This window comes from Balaenoptera borealis, assembly GCF_965194805.1.
Source record: "Balaenoptera borealis genome assembly, chromosome: 18".
Taxonomy (NCBI): domain Eukaryota; kingdom Metazoa; phylum Chordata; class Mammalia; order Artiodactyla; family Balaenopteridae; genus Balaenoptera; species Balaenoptera borealis.
In genome coordinates this window covers 29607882-29632987 of record NC_138877.1, presented here as the reverse complement: position 1 = coordinate 29632987, position 25106 = coordinate 29607882, and the positions used below count along the sequence as shown (strand labels likewise).

Sequence of the window (25106 nt, the reverse complement as noted above, 5' to 3'; positions counted from 1 at the left end):
TTTCATCACTTTAAATATATCCTGCTACTCACTTCTGGCTTGCAGATTTTCTGCTGAAAAACCAGCTGATCACCTTATGGGGATTCCCTTGTATGTTATTTGTTGCTTTTAATATTTTTTCTTTGTATTTAATTTTTTTTAGTTTGATTAATATGTGTCTCGGCATGTCTCTCCTTGGGTTTATCCTGTATGGGATTCTCTGCACTTCTTGGACTTGGGTGATTATTTCCTTTCTCATATTAGGGAAGTTTGCAACTCTAATATCTTCAAATATTTTCTCAGACCCTTTCTCTTTTTCTTCCAGGATGCTTACAATTTGACTCTTGGTCATTTAATGTTGTCCCAGAGGTCTCCAAGACTGTCTTCATTTCTTTTCTTTTTTTTTTTTTTTTTTTTTTTTTAATTCTGTTCCATGGCAGAGATTTCCACCGTTCTGTCTTCCAGGTCACTTATCACTTCTCCTACCTCAGTTATTATGCTATTGATTCCTTCTAGTATATTTTTCATTTCAGTTATTGTCTTGTTCATCTCTGTTTGTTTGTTCTTTAGTTCTTCTAGGTCTTTGTTAAATTTTTCTAGTATCTTCTCGATCTGTGCCTCCATTCTTTTTCTGAGATCTTGGATCATCTTTACTATCCTTATTCTGAATTCTTTTTCAGATAGATCGCTTATCTCCAAGATATCTTACAGAATGAGTGAAAGCATTTGCAGAGCACATATCTGTTAAAGGATTCTTACAACTCAGTAGTAAGAAGACATACAACTCATGTAAAGATAAGGATTATAAATAAGCACATGAAAGTATCTCAATGTCTTCAGCTTTTAGAGAAAGGCAAATTTAAATTATGAAATATCACTACAAACATTCCAGTATGGACAATATGAAGATGATAAATGAAAGATGATAGGTAGATACATAGATAGATGATAGATATTTAGATAGATATGGATTGATGGATGGATGGAATAATAACAACCCTGGCAGTACCAATAGCTGATAAGGTGCAAAGCAATTGGATTGTTCATGTATTGCCAATGGAAATTCAAATTAACACAGCCTCTTTGCCTAATGGTTTGACAGTTGCTTCTAAAATTAAGCAACTTTTGATGTGACCCACTTATCCCACTCCACAACAGAAATGTATATATATATATATATTATATATATATATATAATATATATGTATATATTATATACAAGCATTATATATATATATATATATATATATATATATATATATATATATATATATTTATATATAATGCTTGTATATAATCACTAATACCCAAAAACTGGGATATTGAACATATGGTTCAACATATGGTTGAACATCTATAAAAAGAAATATTATTTAGCATGAACTGCTGGTACAACACCCTACCCTGCCCCTCCTTCCCAAAAAAGAAAATAGATGGATCTCAGAAATTTGAGGATCGAAGAATGGGAAATGAGAATGCCATGCTATCTGATTCTATTTATATGAAAGTCTTGAAAAAGCAAAACAATAAGGATGGAAGTCAAGTTACTGGGTGCCAGGGCTTGCATATATTTTCCAAAAGTCACCAAATCATATACCTAAAAAGAGTGACTATTTTAATATGTAAATCATATATCAATAAATTTGGAATAAACTTAAAAGTTACAGAAAATAAAGATTAAAAAACAGTTATGGAGGTTACAAGGACATATAGTTTGTTTCCATTTTCAGAATGGTACCTCTATTAATCTCTATTAATCTCTTCTATAGAACCCAATCTTTTCTGGGAGACATTACTCAGGCCTAATTGGGCTGCACTTCCAGAAAGTTCAGTCACTGGGGAAGAAATAAAACCATTTCATAATAACTTCTTATGGTACCTAGAATCCTCACAAGATCAGAGGCTGCTGAAACTTAGTAAGCTAGTTTCCTTTGATGGCATTTAAGTCAGTGAGAAGACAGAGGGAATTAGAAGGATATATTGGAAATACATTACTAACCTCTCCATCCCTGAACACAAAGAAAAAATATCAGGTGGTTTATGCTTTCGGTTTGTCATGTGTGCTGTTCCATGGAATCTGACAGTTATGATTATGTGACTCAAATAGTAAATTCACCCTTGGTCTGTTATGTATATAACTCCCCAAAACGATTTTGGTGAAAGCATTTCTTTATATTTTAAGGATTTTCTTCCATACACTCTTCAGCATAAGGCAGATTATAAAACTCTAAAATTCATTTTGCACGGGATTTATTTGTTCTACTGTGAAATATGGATGAAAATCAAACTTTACCTTTGAGTAAAGAGAGACCCTATTGCTAAAATATTTTGCATTTTTCTGAATATGAATATATAATTACTTATTCCCTTAGATTTAGCTATTCATATCAGTATTGAATCTTATTCTCTTTTTCCTCCTTTTCCCCTTTCCCACTATAAATTTTGTTGATTCCTTTGAAATAATGAAGCCTCAAATAAGTACAACATTACTCCTAAACAATGTACCTCCATGTTGCATCTCTATGAAAATGAAAAAAAGATGCATAATAAATAAATGATATTAAGAGATAAAAACAGATCATCAAAGTAATAAATGCACATTTTAAGTCAGTTTTTTTTCTTAGAAATTTTAATGCTAGGATTAAGCTATAGCACTTTCTTCAAGTTTCAGGTAGATCTACCCTTTAAAGGTAGGCCATAATTTTCAGCATAGTTGTGTTCCAAGACTTGTTTATCACTACTTATGAGAAATCTGAAACATACTTTCCCTCTAAGGGTCTGTACAAAGGAAAGCTTTAAAGCACGAGGAGACAAACATAAGGACATTAAAGAAATATGATATCGTTTGTACTTATGCCTACAATGTACACTAACATAGCTCTACTCTTAGCCAGACTAACATAAATCCTCATGTTGAAGGTCTATGTATTTAAATCCCTATTACTTTACATAATGTCAGCTTCAATGGAAAAAAAAAAAAAAAACAAGGCATGCTAAAAGGAAAGAAAAAAACCTTCTGAAAAAGTAAAGCAACTACCAGAATCAGACTCAGATATGACACATGTGGGAATTATCAGATGAGAGAATTAAAATTATTAAAGTTAGAATGCAAAAGGAAAAAGTAAACAACATGATAGATTATGTCAATAATGTAACAGATGAAAACGCTAAGAAAGTATCAATGGGAACTTTATAAATTAGAAATACAGTAACAGAACTGAAAAATGCTTTGGATAGGTTCATTAATAGACTCTACATAGGTGAGGAAAGAATCAGTGAACTTGAAGATAGGTTAATAGAAATTTTCCAAACTGAAATACAAAGAGAAATATGAATTAAAAATTAAAATAAAATAAAAATAAGGAAAGAAAATGAACAGAACATCCAAGAAGTGTAGGATAATTATAATAATTAAAGAGTAAAACACACAATTGGAATATCAGAAGAGAAGAAAGAGAAAATGTAGAAGAAACATTTTAAGTAATATGACCAGTTAGTAAATTAATAAATAAGTAATTACTAAATTAATGACAGGCACTAAGCCATAAATTCAAGAATCTGAGAGTACACCAAGAAAGATTTAATAAAAAGTAAAAAGCAAAAAAACCCACAACTAGGCATACCATATTCAAACTGCAGGGGAAAAAAAGAGGAGATAATATTGAAGGAGGATAAAGAAAAAAAGGACACTCATTTAGACAGAAATAAGAGTAAGAATTTCAGCAGGCTTCTCATCAAAAACCATGCAAAAAAAGGAGTGTGGGTTGAAGCATTTGAAGCGTTAAAAGGAAAAAATAACCCTACACCTAGAAATCTATATCCAATCTATATCCTGTGAAATTATCCTTCAAAGGTGAAGAAGAAATAAAGACTCAGAAAAAAAATGAAAGAAGTCATTTCTAGAAGCCTTGCTCTGCAAGAAACATTAAAAGAAGTTCTTCAGGCAGGAAAAAAATAAAAAGAAGATATAGGTCAGAAACTTGGAACTACATAAAGAAGAGGGTTGCCAAAGGTATAAACGAAAACAAAATAAAGTACTTGTTTCTTGTTCTTTGTTGATATGAAAGACAACTGCTTATTTAAAGCAATTTTGTAACTATGTATCAGGAATATATAACCTATGGATAATTGATATACATGACAGCAATGTCACAAGGTATGGGAAGGAGGAATTGAGGATAAATTCTTAAAGGTAATTGAAGAGGTTGGCTCCTGGTTAAAAACCAATGTGAGTTTTTTCAGCCCTGACTGTAGGCAATTATAAAGGCTTTACCTGTCATGTCTTACAGGCCAAAGCTGCACTGCAGTCTCTGAAGAGAGTTGCGTCAAGGTCTGAGGCCCCTGGACAGTAAGCTCTTCACACATATGCAGCCACAGCCCCTGTGCCTTCGTTCTGAGGTCTCTTCATCTGAGGCCTTGGGAGGAAGTCCTCTTCAGCCTCCTCTGATGATGCCTCCTTAAGGGGGATAAAAGGGGATACAACGGGGCAGGAAACCATGAAGACACTTTTCCCCATTCTGCCTCAGTACCCAGTACTTTTCCACTCCTGTCTACTATCTTCAGCCCTCCCTGAACTTAGGATCCTTAAAAGTGCCAGACCCTTCTCTTCAGGCTGTCAGCAGCCAGCCAACCCGCACACCTGCGCTGTTCCATCTGTCCCTTGACTGGTGCGCTGTTCCACGGAGGAAAATGAAAAGTGAGAGCTGGGTTACTTCGTTCTAGCCTCTTGCTTATTGCCCACTGGGGTAAATGATTAAAAACTAAACTCTTTCATTTGTTGGCTTGTTGCTTGAATTGGCTCCTCTGACATCCGGCAGCTCAGTTCTCTCTAGCCCAACTCAGCCGAGCTTCTGACAGTAACCGCACCACACAGAAAGTTATAGTGAAATTTGATGGTGCACATACATTATGTAAACACACATATTGTAAATTCTAGGACAACCATTAAAATAGTTTTAAGAAAAACAGAAGGATAAATAACACACAAAAAGAAAATATAAAAATAGAATCAAATAAAAAGTTGGAGAATTTGAAACCTCTCTGTTATAAATTGATAGATTAAGCAGGTAGAAAATCAGGAAGGACAGAGTTGATCTGGACAGATCTATCAATGAACTTGATCAAATTGACTTTACAGAATTCTCCATTCAACAACAACAGAAAACACATCTTCTCAAGCATACATGAAAGATTTTACAGAATTAGACCACGTTCAGGCCATAAAACAGAACTGATCTGGGCAGGCTTGTAAGAAAGGTGGAGTGCTACCTCCGTTAGCCCTCACGGGAAGTTCAAACCACAGAAACCCAGTGGTCACATAGGAAACCTTCCCCACAATACCAGACCCATGCTGCAGAAACCCAAGCCAGTCTTCCTTTCCTGCTTTTTCAAACCATTTTTGGACCCGCTTGGGAGTCAACCCTGCTCTCCCTAGAAAGTCTTAGTATGTGATTAATAAACATTTCTATACCTTCTTGGTGCATATGTGTTTTCATCTATATTCAAACCCTATGTATGTTTGTGTGTGTTTGTATGATTTACACACATTTAGGGTAAGTGTAGAACAATGGCCTGTAATAGGTAATCAAAAATACAATTATAAGGAATTTAATGTTCAGTTTGGTTTAAAGTAAAATACAATTAAATATTTTTGATTTTATTAAACATAAAAAAAATTATTTCCAAAATAGAAAGAACTGTGATTTCCCTTTAGATACACTTAATTTAGCCAAGCTTGTAGATTGTTTAAGAATACACAATTCTTTCCAATTCATTGAATCTTTTCAGATACTATTGACTTGCTCATTCTACCTTGAGGCCATGTTTTTTTCTATCCCCCACTGTTTCCAATATATATAAGAAAATCTGTCTGTGGATCTGAAAATCATAATCTTTCTCACCCAACACAGATTCCTTTGAAAACCGAATAGGAAAGCAATTGGAAAAAGAGACAGGGGTTCTTCTTTACTTTTCTCTCATCCTTCCTGTTTGATATCTTTCCCTCATGACTTAGATTTATTTTGGTCTTGGTTTGTGATCACACACTAATTTGCACAGCTCAATTCACCCAGATGGAAAATATAGCTACCTATGGGGGTAATAGGACATTTTAGACATCACTTTTTTCAAGGTCTAATGGTTTATATATCCCCAGGACTAACTTTCTTAAACAGCAGGCACTCAGTATTTTCCCTGATTGACAAGTAGTAAAAGTGTTTTCTAAACTCTTTGTCTTAACATCTTGTACCCCTTATTGTATGCCCTAATAATTTCTAGTAATATCATTAGAGAACAAAAACTCACAAAAATCACTTTTTAGAGAATATATTTGTGCAGAAATTTGTAGAATGTATGGCACTTATGTATTCTGCACATCTCAGGTTCTGTGTGTAGTCTAATATTCATCTATCTTGTTGACAAAATGTTAGCTACTTTGGGAACTAGTTTTTGATTAATAACCTCTGGAAAGATAAAAATTTCCTTTTACATGAACTGAATGTGTTTATGAGTGTATCTAACACTGCATTCATTCCCTCTCCCCCATGTTTGCAAGTAAATGCAAAAGAAAAATCAGTTTGCAACAAAAATCATTTAAACTTTAATTTAGGAGGAAGGGATATTCATTTAGGGAAAATATATTTTAATTTATTATTAGAGATAAATTTTGCAAGAAAATACTGAATAGTTCTGTCAGCATAAGGAGGTCTATATCCTTTCAATGAACGAGAATTCATTTATGGTGGGGAAAGCTTTACAGTTTCACTCTGCAATCTCACTTACTTCAGTGGAAGTACTTTAGCACCTTTACTCTCATCAGCCCCCACCCCATGTTATAACATACTCACCTAGATCAAAAGCAGAAATAGAAACATCAAAGTTACCCAGGGTCATCTGATTTTGTATTGGGAAATCACACTTTGAAATGTCTTTTGTATTTTATCTTTATTGTTAGTTGCTACCTTAACAGAAACTAGTATAAATGCAATTAAAAAAATAGAAAATGCTATCTTCCTCATGTAGGTAGCTGAATTCATGTGCTGTCTTTTCCATTTTTCCATCATGTTTCAGACAATTACACATTTTTTCCTCTGGGATCTTAGAAAATAGTGATTTGCGTGATTTGTTGCCAAATGCATTAACTAGCAAGGGGTAGAACACAATGATATTATTCTTTGATGTTAGGCTCTCTTTATGTACTACCTCTAAGGCTTCATTTCTTACTCAGTGAGATCTTCGTATTCATAGGAACATCTGGAGTAGGTTTTTATATAAAGTGAAGCTTCACAAGAAATATTAGCTCTTTTAAGTAATGGTCAATCATTTAATGATTAAAGAAACTTGATCAACTGTGAAACTATTTTCTCAAGATTTCACATTAAGAAAGTGAAAAAACCTGGACTAGATAATAGTTTTGCTGATACGCACTATTGATGTTTTTTTTCCTATACATGCTACTTTGATCACTTTATCTGCCACTGAAAATCTACATTCATATGATATAGTATTTTACACACTGCAATTAAATGATAATTTTATTCTAATGTCTTCCCCTATAGGTTGTACTAGTACTAAAAAAAAAAAAAAGAGATAACATGTCATTCATTTTACAATCTTTAGTGCTTATCACATGATCACAGTTCTCAAATGTCACTCAGTAAATATTTGGTGATCTGAATGAAAGTGCTATATTAATGCTATTTATAGAATGCAGGTATTGAAATGAAATAAATGAAATAATTTAATTAAATTCCACATGTAATCAGAGTATATTAATCTGGAGTCTCACAAAAAATATTGTAATTTAAATCATGCCAATTCTGTTCCTCCCACTACTTAACATTTGTTATTTTTATAACAGTAATGCTACTCTAAAAAACAATAACACATTCTCAAAGCCTCCATTCTAAAGGCCATCTTACAGGCAAAATCTCACCATAATTATTTTTTTATTCTTGTATTAGAAGCCAAAAAACACTCATTCTTTTTTAAATTCTGTTCTGTGGAAATCTATGGTGTATTGACTTAGAGGTTATCGTGTTTACAGTTCAGACATATAGGGAACAACCAGTGAATGATACTTCAGGTAAAACACTCTTCATAAATAAAATGCTTAGGTAAAAGTTTTCCCATAACTCAATTCCCAGCATCATATCCAGTAAAAATTTAAACTTAGGGATATAGAAGTTTACTTCAGTAGAGAGAGCATTGTTTATCATTGAGCTGGGAGATGAGAAAGCTGGTTATATTTTGGGCTAAACATTTGAGTTCAAGCAACTTTACTGGATGTGGTGCAATATGGTGGGCAGGAGACAGTTTCCTGTGGACAGTAGGAAGTAGGATTTTGGACATACAGTCACAGCGTAAGAATTACCTCTAAAACTTTCTGTTTTTAACATCAATATATGTCAATCTCTTCAGATGTTTTAAAATGGAGATAAGTATAAGTTTATAAAACTAACTATAATTTTGGGAAATTGTATTTAAATCCATATCTACATATTTTACTAAAGTGAATTTATTTACAATTGATTTTCAATTGCTTTAATATGAAAGCATAATAAATTTACTTTTATTTTTTTAACTTTTACAGCATTATATTCATTTTTAAATTTATGAGCATGTTATTACCTATTTTGTGTTGGCTATAGGATACAGAAAGAAATTCATATGCTTCAGAATTATTATTATTATTTTAAAGGACTTTTAAAAATCAATTTTAGATTCACAGCAAAATTGAGAGGAAAATGCAGAGATTTCCCACATATCCCCTGTCTCCACACATGTATAGTCCCCCCCATTACCAACTTCCCCCACCAGAGTGGTACATTTATTACAATTTATATACTTACCTTGACACACCATAATTACCCAAAGTCCATAGTTTACATTAGGGTTCACTCTTGATGTACATTCTAAGGGTTTGGACCAACGTACACTGACATGTATTCATCATTCTAACATCATACAGTGTATTTTCACTGCCCTAAATATGATCTGTGCTCAGCCCATTCATCCCTTATCACTCCCTGCCCCCCACTCTTGACAAGCACTGATCTTTTTCTGGTTTCATAATTTTGCTTTTACAGAATGTCATATAGTATGTAGTTTTTTTAGATTGGCTTCTTTAGATCATTAATACGCATTTAAGGTTCCTCCTTGACTTTTCATGGTTTGAAAGCTCATTCCTTTTTAGCACTGAATAATATTCCTTTGTCTATATGTACCACAATTTATTTTTACATTCACCACTGAAGGACCTCTTGGTTGCTTCTAAATTTTGGCAATTGTGAATAAAGCTGTTGTAAACATCCATATACAGGTTTTACGTGGACATAAGTTTTCACATCCTTTGGGTAAATACCAAAGAGCACAATTGCTGAATCATATGATAAGAATGTGTTTACTTTTGTAAGAAACTGTCAAACTCTCTTCCAAAGTGGCTGTACCATTTTGCATTCCCATGAGCAATGAGTTCCTGTTTCTTCACATCCTCCCCAGCATTTGCTGTTGTCAGTGTTCCAGATTTTAGCCATTTTAATAAATGTTGTTTAATTTACATTTCCCTGATGATATATGATGTGGAGCATCTTTTCATATGCTTATTTGACATCTCTATATCATCTTAGGTGGGATGTCTGTTAAGGTCTTTGGGTCATTATCTTTGATTGTTTATGATTTGAAAATTGCATGCCTACATGTAGGTTTTTTTGGCATTTATCATACTTGATGTTCTCAGAGCTTTCTGAATCTATGGTTTAGTATTTGACATTATATTACAGAAATTATTGGTCATTATTCTTTTAAATATCTATTATTTCTCTCTTTTTCTGTCCTGACATTTCCATCATGCATATGTTATACGTTTTATTATTGTCCCACAGTACTTGAATATTCTGTTCTATTTTTTTTTAAGTCTTTATTCTCTTTGCTTTCCAGTTTGGGAGGTTTATATTGAGATACCCTGAGCCCAGAGATTCTTTCTTCAACCATGACCAGTCTACTAGTAAGCTCATCAAAGGCCTTTCTCATTTCTATTATACTGAGTTTTATTTCTAACATTTCTTTTTGGTTCATTCTTAGGATTTCCATCTCTCTGTTTACCTTGCCCATCTATTCTTGTATGATGTCTATTTTATCCATGAGAGCCCTTAGCATATTAATCATAGTTGTCTTAAATTCTCCTTCTCATAATTCCAACATCCTTGCCATGTCTGGTTCTGACTTGCTCTGTCCCTTCAAGTTGTGTTTTTCACCTTTTGATATACCATATAATTTTTCTTGATAGCCAGACAGGATGGACTGGATAAAGGAACTGCTGTAAATTGTCCTTCACTAATGTGGTGTTGAGGGCTCAGGGGAAACATTTTTATTCCTGTGATTAGGGCTCAGTATTTTAGTGAGCCTATGCCTGCCTCTGGACTGTGATATTCACAAGTGTTTAAATTTTTTTCTACTCCCCTTAGGTGGGAGAGAGGTTGGCTACAGTGGTCTTGGGTGTTTCTTTGTTTTTTGGAGTTTTTTTCTCCTTCTCCCAGTCAGTTAGGATTTGATAACATGCCAGCAGGTTAGGTTCCAATGAACTAGTTTCTGCTGAGGGCAGGCTTTGCTAAAACAGAGTGCTCTGGTGTATTTCCAAATGATTTGTTTTCCCCAGCCTCTGCCTGTTGTAGGAGGGGATTTTCCTCTGATATTTAGGGTGGGGACCTGGTTGAACTCCTGGAGGTAAATATCACGTTGTGCTCCCCAAGCCAGGACTCATTCCCTATGGAGTTTTAACTCTCAGAATTGTCCACACTGAACCTCCAGCAATTTGACAATTGCAGTTCTGGTTTTCCTACTTGGGCACTGGCTCCCATGGCAGTTTCTGCTCATGTCTCTGCTTTGGTTAAGTTGTTATTCTCTGCATTTTTTTGTCCATCCAATCTCTTTTGGGAGCAGTGATTTGCCTTCTGTCCTCACCTCTATTGGGGATTCTAGAAGAATTGAAGAAGATTTTTCAGTCTTTCAGCTTTTACTTGTGTTGGGACAAAGTGGTGGCTTCTATACTTCTTACATGCAGAACTGGAAACCTCACAATTATTATTTATTTAGTAAATGTTCATTGAAATTTTACTGTGTGCCAGAAATCTACTAGAAAGGGATTCAACACAAGTAAGACAGACAAAATTTATTTATTTTCTAGGTGTTTATGATTTACTAATGGACAATTAAAAAGACTTTTAATATTAACTGATTCAATTTTAGAGCTTAAAAAGAAAGCACACATTGTTAAAGAGAGACAAAACCTGATCTTGCTGTAGAAGAATACATTCTTTCTATATGGCTGAAATTCTGGTACTTATATAATCTAACTGATCTCATAACAACCTTGCCATAAAAAATTTATTGTAGTATACTAGATTAAGATACTGAAAAGAAAATCAAAGAAGTAGAACGACTTTCCTATAGGCAACCAAATATAAGACAAATGAGAATTCAAATCACCAAACTTCTAGCTGTTTTAACTATAAATAGATGCTATGGTCTGAATGTTTATTTGCCACAAAAATTCATCTGTTGAAGTCTTAACCCCCAAAGGTGATGGTATTAGGCCCTCTAGGAGGTGCTTAAGTCATTATTGTGGAACTCTGGTGAATGGAATTAGAGCCTTATAAAAGAGGTTGTGAAGAGATCCTGGGACATTTCTGCCATGTGAGGACACAAGAAAAGTTTCACTTGACATGCTGTCCCCCTGATCTCAGACTTCCAGCCTCCATAACTGTGAGAAATAAATATTTATTTTGTATAAGCTACCTAGTCTGTGGCATTTTGTTATAGCACCTAATGGACTTAGACAGTATATAACCTACATAAACTTCAGTAAATTGTCTTAATAATATGTTTTTTTTTCAGGCTGGCATATAATTCATGAATACTGAGAATCTAAAACAATTGTTTATCAATATTAAAGGAAAGTGAGTGCTTAACAGAAAGGTTAGAAAATAAATATAATTCTTAATATATTTGCAACTGGCATTCAGACTTTCTGGCTGACATCAGACAAGTTATTAGCATGTTAAAATTGTGAGTTCACTAACTGTATAATAAATTGGATATTAATACTGACTCCACTGTGTAGACAGTTTATGTGATTCAGCCAATACATTTCTGTTAACTGCTCATAAGACAGAAAAATCACATAAAGGTAGTAGAAATAATACTTAAATTTTATTTTCTCACCAAGAATAGGGATTTTGTGGTGTATATGCTATAAGAATCTATTATAAAGACACTAAATGGTCATCAGAGCTCAAATGTCAAAGATTTTTATTTTGAAGACAAATTTATTATCATATCACTACTGGCAAAAAGAAGAAAGAGGAAGAAAGGAAGGAGAGAGGGAAGGAGGGAAGGAAGGAAGGAAAGAAGGAAGGAATTAAAGACCAAACAATGTGACAGCAGATTACCTCACTTTATAGAAATATAGAAATAAATGAAAAGATTAACAAGGCAGCCAAGTTAAGGGAGGTGTCTATGATGTAACAGACTTATAGTCAGAAAGTCTGGAGCTAAACCCTCATCTAGGATTTATTTTGTTTTACTTTGACCACCACTCTTTATTTCTCTAAATTTCAAATTCTTCATTTTAAATGTTGGATGATTACACAGTCCATGGAACTGATGTTTGGAAAAGCCATTGACATATTGTGTAGCACACAGTTGAGGCTCTATAAATGCTTGATCATTTCTTAATCAATCAAACAGTTAGTGACAGTCAAAGGAGCTAGAACTTGAAAAAAATGAAAAGGATGACAAGAACAAGGAGATATAGAAATGAAGAGAAAACTTAAAACCCTACATCACTTTATTGTTTTTGACAACTAAACTCAATGAAACTAACTGAATATTATAGCTCAGAGTGGGAGTCAACTGATGGATGTGACTGTGCCCTGGGTAAGATACTTGCTGGAATCACTTATGTTGAGGAGTTCTTCAGCATAGATGAATCTGTTATATCTTAATAATGTTAATATAATAATCATCATCTTCATAATAATAATAATAATAATCTAAGTAACTCTGTAAAGTCATTATCTAAGAAATCAGATAGTTTCCTTTTATTTATCTGTGGGAGGGACAAATTAAAGGGATTGAAAAATTATTATTAAAAAATATGGATCTAGTGGCATAGCTTTCAATCCTGGGGCTGGGAAGAAAATATTTTTAACAGTTTGTCAATATGCAGATTTTTGCAAGACTTCCTCACTGATCCACCTCCACCTCAGTGATAATAAGGGGATGAGTTACCTAATTATCCATTAGATTAGAAACACAAGTATTTGTAGACATATATTGTCTCTGCTAATTTTTTTTACAGCTAGTATGGGGAATAGCTTAGCTTGTTTGGGGAATATTTATAATTTAAATAATAAAAGTTTGAGGACCTATAAATAAATTTAATCTTTCTCAGTTTAGGAGAACGAATTAGTCAATTCAAGAGACCAAGGGAACACTAATCTCTTCAAAATAAACCCCACACTATACAGCTTTGAGAATGTTTGCTATCAATTTAAATAACCATAAAGATGAATGTTTTGATATTTCACTTGGGGGCTTAGGGTTCAGAATGTAAACTTAAGCTAAAGTATATATTGAAGGTTACCTCATTTGAGCTTCTCTCCTAAAATTATATAAATATAGTTTGTTAATCTACCAATTTCTGTAGTTACCAATTAGGGTACATTTTTCTTTTCTTCTTTTTTAATTTGACCTAGTGGTCATCATGGATTCCCGATAATCTCTTTGGCATTCTTTTTTTTTTTAAATTAATTAATTAATTTATTTATTTATGGCTGTGTTGAGTCTTCGTTTCTGCACAAGGGCTTTCTCTAGTTGTGGCAAGCGGAGGCCACTCTTCATCGCGGTGCGTGGGTTTCTCACTATCGCGGCCTCTCTTGTTGCGGTACACAGGCTCCAGACGCGCAGGCTCAGCAATCGTGGCTCACGGGCCCAGCTGCTCCACGGCATGTGGGATCTTCCCAGACCAGGGCTCGAACCCATGTCCCCTGCATTGGCAGGCAGATTCTCAACCACTGCGCCACCAGGGAAGCCCGGGTACATTTTTTTTATTCAAATATTTTGATTATTTATTTTTAATCATGCTGTATTGAAGCATATATAAAATCAGAAAAAAATAGTCTCTCTAGCATGTACCACAATATTTACTTCACTTTATTTTTTTAATTAATTTTTATTGAAGTATAGTTGGTTTACAATGTTGTGTTAGTTTCTGCTGTACAGCAAAGTGAATCCGTTATACATATACATATATCCACTCTTTTTTTAGATTCTATTCCCATGTGGGTCATTACAGAGTTTTGAATAGAGTTCCCTGTACTATACAGTAGGTTCTTATTAGTTATCTGTTTTATATATAGTAGTCTGGATACGTCAATCCCAATCTCCCAATTTATCTCTCCCCCTACTTTTCCCTTTGGTAACCATAAATTTGGTTACCAAGGGGAAACCAAACTGTATCCTACATCTGTGACTCTATTTCTGTCTTGTAAATAGGTTCATTTGTACCATTTTTTAAGATTCCACATATAAGCAATATCATATGATATTTGTCTTTGTCTGTCTGACTTACTTCACTCAGCATGACAATCTCTAGGTCCATCCATGTATGCTGCAAATGGCATTATTTCATTCTTTTTTATGGCTGAGTAATATTCCATTGTATATATGTACCACATCTTCTTTATCTATTCTTCCATCGATGGACATTTAAGTTGTTCGATGTCCTGGCTATTGTAAATAATGCTGCAATGAATATCCGGGTGCATGTATCCTTTCAAATTATGGTTTTCTCCAGATATATGCCCAGGAGTGGGATTGCTGGATTATATGGTAGCTCTACTTTCAGTTTTTTGAGGAACCTCCATACTGTTCTCCATAGTGGCTGTATCAATTTACATTCCCACCAAAAGTGTAGGAGGGTTGCCTTTTCTCCACACCTTGTCCAACATTTATTGCTTGTAGATTTTTTGATGATGGTCATTCTGAACAGTGTGAGGTGATACCACATTGTAGTTTTGATTTGCATTTCTCTAATAATTAGTGATATTGAGCATCTTTTCATATGCCTCTTGGACATCTGTATGTCTTCCTTGGAGAAATGATTTTTTAGATCTTCCACCCATTTTTTGATTGGGTTGTTTGTTTATTTGATATTGAGCTGCATGAGCTATTTGTATATTTTAGAGATTAATCCCTTGTTGGTCACTTCATTCGCAAATATTTTGTCCCATTTTGTGAGTTTTCTTTTCATGGTTTCCGTTGCTATTGAAAAGCTTTTAAGTTCAATTAGGTCCCATTTGTTTATTTATTTTTTTTTATTTTCATTACTCTCGGAGGTGGATCAAAACAGATCTTGCTGTGATTTATGTCAGAGAGTGTTCTGCCTATGTTTTCCTCTAAGAGTTTTATAGTATCTGGTCTTACATTTAGGTCTTTAATCCATTTTGAGTTTATTTTTGTGTCCGCATGAAATTAGGACATTCTCTAACACCATACGGATTATAATTTTAAAACTAGGGAAAAAGAAAAGGAGGAAGAGAAAGAAAGCAGGAGGGTTTGGGAGAGGGAGAAAAAGAAGGAAGGACAGAAAGAGCTTCATGTATAGAACTAAAACTTGATCTTCCTTGTCCCCTCCAGTTCTACTTCCTCAGAGGAAATCTGTATGTTGAAATAGTGTATATCATTCCCATACTTAAACATTCTTTACCAAGAATGCTTAAATTCCTGTCAAACACAAAATTTCTCAGCATATGGCTTATATTCTCCTGGAGAGTTTTGTTGTAATTATTTCTGGGAAATTTCTGAATACCTGGGAAAGAGAAGAAATTCATATTGTTATTCATTGGGTTTTGGTAGAGGTAGAAAATTTCACATAAGGTGGAGTTCGGGAAAACTGTGTACTCAGAATAAAAAGAAGAAATCTGATAGTTATTTTTCCAGTTAATCCAGAAGGCATGATCACTGTAAAGCAGAGAAGGCTGCATTAAAGGAATAATAGTATCTATGTAAAACATCCATTTATTATGCATTAGTGTTAATTTAAAAGGAAGGGTGGCATCTCGTACAGAATATTTCATTGACAAAGTAATCAAGTATCTTGACTTATTCTCTCAAATCTGTCACTAGATAGCAAGCTTGACATCAACAAGTCAGTTAACTTCTTCATCCCCATTTCTTTATCTATAAGGTAATGAAAGGCTGGATATGTATTTTTATAAGTATTTTACAGCTGAAAATCATATTATTCTAAAAATTAGATGGTATTATACTTTATCAATTTCAAAGGAACAAAAATCACAAAGAAGTATTGATTATACTTCATCTGTGCATAATCCAGGAAAGATCAATAATAAAATAATTTATTTTGTATTGGACATTGGATTATCTGCATTGCATCTTGAGACCTGAAAAATTCTATTTATAGAATTAGGATTATGGAAATCTATTAACCTGTTGCATTTACACATGTTGTATTTTACTTGCAGTATTTAAAATGGGAGGGTGAAGAGTTTGCATTGCACTTGTCAACATTTAACCTTGAATATGTCAAGAAGTATTAGCCATGAATTTGTTTGTTTGTATAATATACTCCCAAATCCACAGAGTTATAGTGATTCTAACTGCACATAATATTTGATATAAACTCATTTGTGGTCAAAAATGAAATTCAAAGCAACCTCTAAAATGATAGTTTTCACTTGCACTATTACTTTGTGGCATTGTGATACTTGCAAACCATTAAGTGAATTCACAGTTCTTTGCTTAGTACCCAAAAGCTTAACTCCTTTTCACAGAGAAAAGTATAGACCATTAAGTTACACTGTAACTCAGAATAGAATAAACAAGGAAAAAACAAATTATAAAATCTCAATCAGTCTTTCTGGCTGAAATATATACAATAACGTTTAACCTGGTATGATAGTCTGATTAGAGAAGTGTTAATTAAACACATCTGAAAAGGTGGTTTTTAAATAATTAAATAATTTAAAATTTATTTAGAAAACATTTAAACCATTAAAATACACATTTATCAAATATTTTTCTTAGCCATACTTATAATCATTGGGTGATAATGTCGTAAAGCTATTTTTGAATTGTAAATTGTTCAAAGACATTTCTTTCAAACATGGTTATATATCTGGAGACCTCAGTTTTTGGAACAAAATTCTATATGTGTTAGAGAGCCACAGTTCTCCAGTGAGAGGCATTTACTGTTCATCCAACATACTCAGCAGCAGAGGGAGATTCCAAGTTCTCTGTGTTCTTCACGGATGGATCCTGTGTCAGTAGAAAATGCCCTTGGGCTGGACCAGCAACATGAATTCTCCAGATAATCAGAGTCAAGGAAGGACAGCCGGCAAAGGGTGCTATATTCCTTTTCATTCAAGGAACAAAGAAATTACTAAACAAGTCTACGATAAAGACAGTTCAGGGTGGAGTTCTAGTAAAGATAAGGATACATGTAGCATTTTGAGTCTCATAATGATTCAAGAGGAAAGTCTAGTTTCTTCAGTGATGGTGGAAGTGACTAAAGGGAAGGTTTGATGATAGTGAGGAGAGTGACTATAACAACACTGGCTGCCATGGTGACAGATGTGGCTTTGGAAAATTTGAACGTGGCAGAAACTGTCATTGGTGTGACAAATAGATAAAGATGTTTGGTCAAAACCATTTCCAAGTGACTGCTTGGAACAGGAACTTTTTTCTGAAGATAACACTGGGATTAACTTTGAGAAATATGACATTTCAATTGAGGCAAAAGGCAATAGCTATCTCCCACACATTGAAAGTTTTATTGATGTTAAGATGGGAGAAACTATTATGAGAAACATCACGCTTACTTGTTATACTCACTTGGCTCCACTGCAAACTTGTGCTATTCTTTTTATGAAAGAGAAAAGACACTTGATGTCTTGTACCCAAACAGCATCTGTAAAAATTGCAGCATTTCTCTTGCCGATCTTGAGTCAGATTTATTCAGATGGTCAAGGAGAGACTTTGAGGGCCATGAAGGAAAACAGAAGGTAAGGGCAGTATCCAATATCCAGTCTCTTTGGTATTAGCACCAACAAGAGAGATTTGGCAGTACCAATCTATAAGGAAGCCAGAAAATTTTCATACTGGCCTGGAGATAGTCCTTACATCATTTATGGTGATGCTGATATTGGTAAGCAGATTCGATACTTAGAATGTGGATGGCACATGTTAGTTGCTACTCCTGGAGCCCTGGTAGACATGACGGAAAGAGAAAATATTAGAGTTCCACAAATACTTGTGTTGGATAAAGTGGATCTGATATTGATATGGGATTTGAACCTCAGACATATGGAATACTTGAACAAGACATTATGCCACCAAAGGGAGTTTACCATAACATGTTTAGTGCTCCTTTCCCTAAGGAAATACAGATACTTGCTCATGATTTCTTGGATGAATACGTCTTTTTGTCTGCAAGAATATTGACTCTACCTCTGAGAACCTCACATGAAAAGAGTAAGACAAACAGTTATTTCTGATTAACCTTTTAAATGCAACAGGAAAGAATTCATTGACCTTAGTGTTTGTGGAGTCCAAAAGGGTGCGGATAGTCTGGAGGACTTTTTACACCATGAAGGATATGCTTGTACCAGTATCCATGGAGAATGATCTTGGAGAGATGATGAAGAAGTCTTCACCAGTTCCTCTCAGGAAAAAGCCCAATTCTAGTGGCTAGAGCAGGAACAGCAAGAGGACTGCACATTTCAAATGGGAAACAAGTTGTCAATTTTGACTTGCCAAACGGTATTGAAGAAAATGTATATTGCATTGACTGCACAGGATGTGCAGGAAACCTTGGCCTTGCCACCTTGTTCTTTAACAAGAGGAACATAATATGACCAAGGGTTTGTTGGATCTTCTTGTGTAAGCTAAATAATATGTGCCATCTTAGTTTGAAAATAAGGCATATCAACACCAGTACAAGGGTAGCTGTCATGGACATTCTAAGAGTAATAGATTCTGTGGAGGATTTGTGCCAGACGTTATCCACATAGTAGTGTTTTTAGCAATTCCAGCTTCAGTAGCAGCTGTACTGGCAACAGCAGAGGTGATGGAAGCAGCTGCAGAGAGTTTGGTGGATGTGGCTATGGAAGCTTTTATAACAGTGATGGATATAGAGGAAATTTTAACTACTAGGGGATTGACTAGTGGGGCAACTAGCCTACTTTGTAGTAGATCATCCTGCCAAACAAGCTAATATGGAAACCACATGTAATTTAGCCAGATTATACCTTGTATAGTCTCAATAATTTGTAGCAAATTACCAACTGTGATATTCCATTGATTCTTTTTTTCTTAAAGGGAACTCAATGTCGCAAAAAGAGATGAAAGGAAAAATCAGTGGTCTTGTTCAGAAGATAGTTTGAAGACTTCCATTGCTGTAGTTTGGATTAACTCACCTCCACCTAAGCCCAACCCAAACTGCATTTATAATTTTGTGACTGCAAATCATTTGTTTGTTAATGTAATATGCTTTTAACTTTAGAAAATTTTTATTTTGATGTCCTATTGGCTCAGTAATGCTCAAGATATCAATTGTTTTGACAAAATAAATTTACTGAACTTCGGCATTTTTTTTTTTTTTTGTAAATCTATACATTTTAAACTTAAGCACACATTTACACACAAAACTCTACTCATTACTTAAGTTTTTAAAGAGTAGACTGACTTTATTATAGTAAATGTCCTTTTAAGGATATTTGACTTCCCAAATATGTCATTATAGAGAATAGCAGATATATGTTTTCCAGATTAAAATATTGAGATAGTAACGCCATCCTTTCTCCCTAATATAAAAATGTGCTTTGCCTTATGATTGTAAGGAGATCTGATTCTAATGAAGAAAATGTCAGACATATGGGGCATATGGAAAATTACCAGAGAGACTCAGTGGGTCCTGATGAATCTATCTAGTACAGGAAAATTAAACAGTACCTGATTACAGTTTGCTAATACTAGGCTCATCTGTGTACACATTTAATTTATGGTTTTAATTTACCTTTAATGTAAAATATAACTTCCAAGGATTTAATATATCACTTGTCCTTAATAAATCTGTCATGAATGTGAGTTAGTCTTATATGATTTTTAGAAGCAGTCTTGGAGTCTAAGAAAAATTCAACTAAATCACAGTTTTTAATGTTTACTATATGAATAAAATATGCCTGCAATAATACTTTAGTAGTTGGTGGTGACATTTGCCTTGAATGGAAAGAGCAAATGATTTAAAAAAAAAAAAAAGAACAAAAAAAGGGACGTCCCTTAGAATTTTCTATATTAGCCTAGTTTAGTAAGGTAGGACATATGACTTGAAAGGGCTGATCTTCTAGATATTCAGTTTCAAGTGATTGGTGTTTACAGAAAAGAGTTCAAGGAATAAAATCTAGAAGAATGAAAAGAAATGAGATTTATTGTGAGACTTAAAGGCAGAAGTTAAAAACTCTTAATCATGAACTAAAAGTTCACCAATGTCTTTATTCTGATTACATATATCCTGTTAACCACATTTACATCTGTTGCTTTAATTAAAAAAAAAATTCTCTCCTAAACAGCACTTCAAAAATATATCAGCTTTAATTTTTCATTTTAAGTATTTAAGAAAATATTCTACAAAGCAGAAGTTAAAAGAAAGAAAGATGAGAAAAATAATAAGAAAGCCTCACTCACTGTGATTAATATGCTTCACTGGTTTATCTTGCTTCCGTATCATGAATCAGGTTAAAAATGTGATTTTTTACTCAGCTTTTATTTTTATTTATTGGTCTAACACGTCTGGAATATACACCACATCACTATTCTATTGAAATTTGTCCTTTTCTATGTTCATATTAGAAAACAAAACATAATTTCCATTATAATTAAAGCTGGGGACTGAGAAATCTAAAATTGAAAACTCTTTTTATACTCATTTCTTTTTTAGTTAGAATATAAAATGTGTCTAAAGAGCCTTAACTTAATTTGAGTCCTGGAAGAAAAAGGGATATTTCTGAAGGGCTCAGGAGGTTGTAAATCAATTCCACTGCCTGACTGAGAGCAGAGGGCCATCCAGAACCAGCATTTGTCACAGGTTCAAGCTAAAATGGCCCAGTGCATTACAAGTTACAAACACTTTAGTAAGTTCAGCATTCTTTTTCCAAGAGACTAAATAAACAAACAAGTAAACAAATAAAGACTATAAACTATATTTGTCTAGATTTCATTGTCATTTGATCCTCTAATCTCACTATAGTGAAAAACATACTTTTTACTAAAATAAAATAATAATAAAAAGATATAGTTTTGCAATGAGCTCCCAAAGATATAGTTTTGCAATGAGCTCCCTCCTGCAATTCCTACAGCAGGAATTACAAACCTGCTGTATAGCAAAAAAAAAAAAAAAAAAAAAATGGAATTACAAAAAGTTAAATAATTGACTAGTATTTAGCATCAGTTTGGTAAGCTTTGTTACATTAAATTGAGACATAACTATTTCCCTAACAATTATAGTGAAACGTTAGGTAAACCCAACAAAGTAGTAGTAGACAGGAAAATAATTTTTCCCAATTGCATGTGTTTATATTAATAGATATTCTGCCAATGTCATGAGCTTCTTCTATGCATCTGAAAGATCAATAGACTTGACTTGTTGAATTGTGGCTGAACTAATTACATAACTTCAAGCTTGAGAACATATTTTTCACTTACCAAGAAACAATTTAAAAAGGAATAGGTACACATAAAGAATAAAATGTACTTGGGCACCTCATGAAAGAACAGTATAGAGCAATGGTTCAGGATACAGAACAACTGGGTGTGAAAATCAGCTCTTTTTTCCTTATATGCAAACTTGGACAAGTTACATATTATTTTGTATTTGTTTCCTCATTTATAAAAGGAAAATGGTAACATCTACTTCACTAGATTTTTGTAAAAATTAAATGAATTGATGCATATGAAGAGCTGAAAATAGAGCCAGCTATATTACAAATGCTTGGAATTGAGATATGACAGACTTCTCTTATGGTAGCAAATATAAATATAATATTTCCCTAAGTATTGGTCACTAACTGGTTGATTATATTCTTTGTTTATAAGTTATTGACTTTAGTTTTTATCTTATTTATCATAATTTTAGTTTGTTTCCCTTTCTATGGTGACAAATTATTTTTTAACTATAGACATAGTATTACTTGTGCATCATATATAGAAAATGCTACAATTCAATGTGATGATTAAGATATTCTTTTCAAAGAGTATTCAAATAAAAGTAAATGATGTCCTCAAGTAAAGGTGACTATTCTACAATGTAAAATAACTGAATGGATAAAGTGTATTGAAGATTGTTAGGCCAAAAGGAAAAAAAAAAGGAAATATATGGTCTTATATCTCTAACCTGTGTCTATAAGTTTTAAATATAATGATAGGGAGCAGAGTTAAGATGGAAGAATAGGAGGATGCAGAATTTGTCTCTCCTACAAGTACATCAAGAATACATCTACAAATGGAACAATTCTGAGAGAGTACTTGCTGAACATCAGTGGAAGATTTCAGACACCTACAAGGACAAGAAAAATCTCCTCACAGCTGAGTAGGATGAAAGAAAGAAAAAAAGAAAAGAGGAATCAAAAAAAGGGCCAGCAATCCTGGTGGGAAGCTGAAGGTGAGGACAGGTTTCCACAATCAGAAAAACCTCCTCATGGTGGGCAAATTGGCTGGGACAGAAAGGGACTTTCAGGGAATCAAAGGAGAATGCAGCAGACAGTGTGTGGAAGGCAAGACAAAGTAAGAACTGTGCACTTGGTCTATACTGCCACCCTGCACACTCCAGCCTGAGTTGTGTGTCTCCTATTGTGGAAGTGGGCGGGATGCTGGAAAGTGAGGTTTGGAACGTGGACCCAGGGAGGGGACAGCTGTTGTCTGTGAAAAGACAACCTGAAGGGACAGGAGTAAGGAGCTCCCCAACCAGGAAAGTTTGTGGAAAAATCCCAGGACACCATAGAAGCAAGGCATCATTGTTGAGTAGCATGCAAGGGATGGGGCTGTCAATGTAACCTCCTTCCCCACCTGCTGGCTTCAGCATCCATGGGCACTGGGAAGGGCACTCATCTAAGCAGGCTCACCCTTCCCTCAAGCCAAGGTCTCTTCCACCCTCATAGACTCTGGGGTCCTGAGCACCACCAATCACAAAGCTTCCTCAGGAATCAGCCCTGGGCACCCCTGCCTGAGATGGGAATCCATCACTGCTGGCAGGGGCTGAGTGTTAAAGTGTGGGGTTAAGAGAGTGGATTGGGGAGAGGAGCACTGTTGGCTGTGCAGATATAACAGAAGGGATGGGAGTGAAGGGCTCTGTGGCTGGGAGTACCCATAGAAGAAGCATGGTCTGCCTAAGAAATTAGGTGCCATTGCTGAGTTGTTTGCAAGGGGAGGGGCTGTCACCACCCCCACATGCCAGCCCTTGCCCCCATGGGCACTGGGAGGGACTACCACCAGAGAAAGTGTGCCACTGTCTGGTGCAACTGCCTGCCAGTTTCTGCTGCAGGCACTTCATGCACACCCCAGTTGTGGCTGCCATACCCCTCCATGGCCTGAATTAGTAAGTGTGCCCCAATCAGTCACTACTTTCACTCCTCTTGCCTGTGTGGGGAACAGAAGCCTGAGGGTGGCACACATGCAGAGGTGGGGTCATAAACAAAGCTGAGCACCAGGGGTGGTGCAACTAAGGAAGAGGATCGGAAAGCTCTCCATGCAGCTTCACAAGCCTACAATTTGAATGTTAGTGCATTTAATGTTGTCCCAGAAGTCTCTGAGACTGTACTCATTTCATTCATTTTTTCTTTATTCTGCACTGCAGAATTGTTTTCGACCATTCTGTCTTCCAGCTCACTTATTTGTTATTCTACCTCAGTTATTCTGCTACTGAGTCCTTCTAGTATATTTTTCATTTTAGTTATTGTGTTGTTCATCACTGGTCGTTTGCTCTTTAGTTCTTCTAGGTACTTGTTAAATATTTCTTGTATCTTCTTGATCTGTGCCTCCATTCTATTTACAAGATCTTGGATGATCTTTACTATAATTACTCTGAATTTTTTTTCAGGTAGATTGCCTATTTCCTCTTCATTTATTTGGTGTTATTTGTTTTTACCTTGCTCTTTTGTCTGTAACATATTTCTCTGTCATCTCATTTTGTCTAACTTACTCTGTTTATGTTCTCCTTCTGGCAGGCTTCAGGGTCATAGTTCCTCTTGCTTCTTTTATCTGCTCACTGGTGTGTCAGGTCAGTCCAGGTGTTTGTGTGGGCTTCTTAGTGAGAGAGACTGGTGTCTGTGCACTGGTGGGGGGAACTGAATCTCTTCCCTTTGATGGGCAAGGCCACATCATGTGGTGTGTTTTGGGGTGTCTGTGAGCTTCGTACCACTTTAGGCATCCTGTTTGCATATGGGTGGGGCTGTGTTCCTGTCTTGCTGGTTGTTTGGTGTGTGGTGTCCAGCTCTGGATCCAGCAGCCAGTTGGATGGAGCTGGGTCTTGGTGTCAAGACGGATACTTCTGGGAGAGTGCACACTGATTAATATTCCCTTGTCTTGGGAATTCTCTGGCAGTCCAGCATCCTGGACTCGACACTCCCACCCTGGAGGCCCAGGTGTGACCCCTGGCTGGGGACCCAAGAGACCACAAGCTTCACAGCAGTGCCAGAGTAAAAAGAAAGAAAAAAAAAAGGAAAAGAAAACAAAGAGACAAATGAAACTCAAGACAAACAGTAAAAACAAAAACAAACAGGAACAATACACACACACACACACACACACACACACACACACATAAAAAAGAAGAAAGAAAACAAACAGACAAACCATACCCAAGACAAATGATAAAAACAAAGAAGCAGACAGAAAAGAAAAAAAAAAAAAAAAGAAGAAATCAAATAACAACAGAACAAACAAAAACACTCAAAAATGAAAGCTATCCATAAGCTCCAAACTAACAAAAACAAAAAATGAAAAAAAAAAAAAAACCCACAAATACAAAGTACAAACTAATAAATAAAAAGAAAAAA

At 34.8% G+C, this 25106-nt stretch overlaps 1 long non-coding RNA gene and 1 pseudogene across 2 annotated transcripts in view; one reads left to right on the top strand and one right to left on the bottom strand.

The window, feature by feature from the left end:
- The window catches only part of LOC309615765, a 268971-nt gene that overhangs the window by 23614 nt on the left and 220251 nt on the right, over window positions 1-25106 (bottom strand). The gene's annotated exons all lie outside the window — the stretch shown is intronic.
- LOC309615584 (ATP-dependent RNA helicase DDX3X pseudogene) lies at window positions 1245-24859 on the top strand (annotated as a pseudogene). Its single transcript has one exon. The product of its transcript is annotated as an ATP-dependent RNA helicase DDX3X pseudogene (transcript).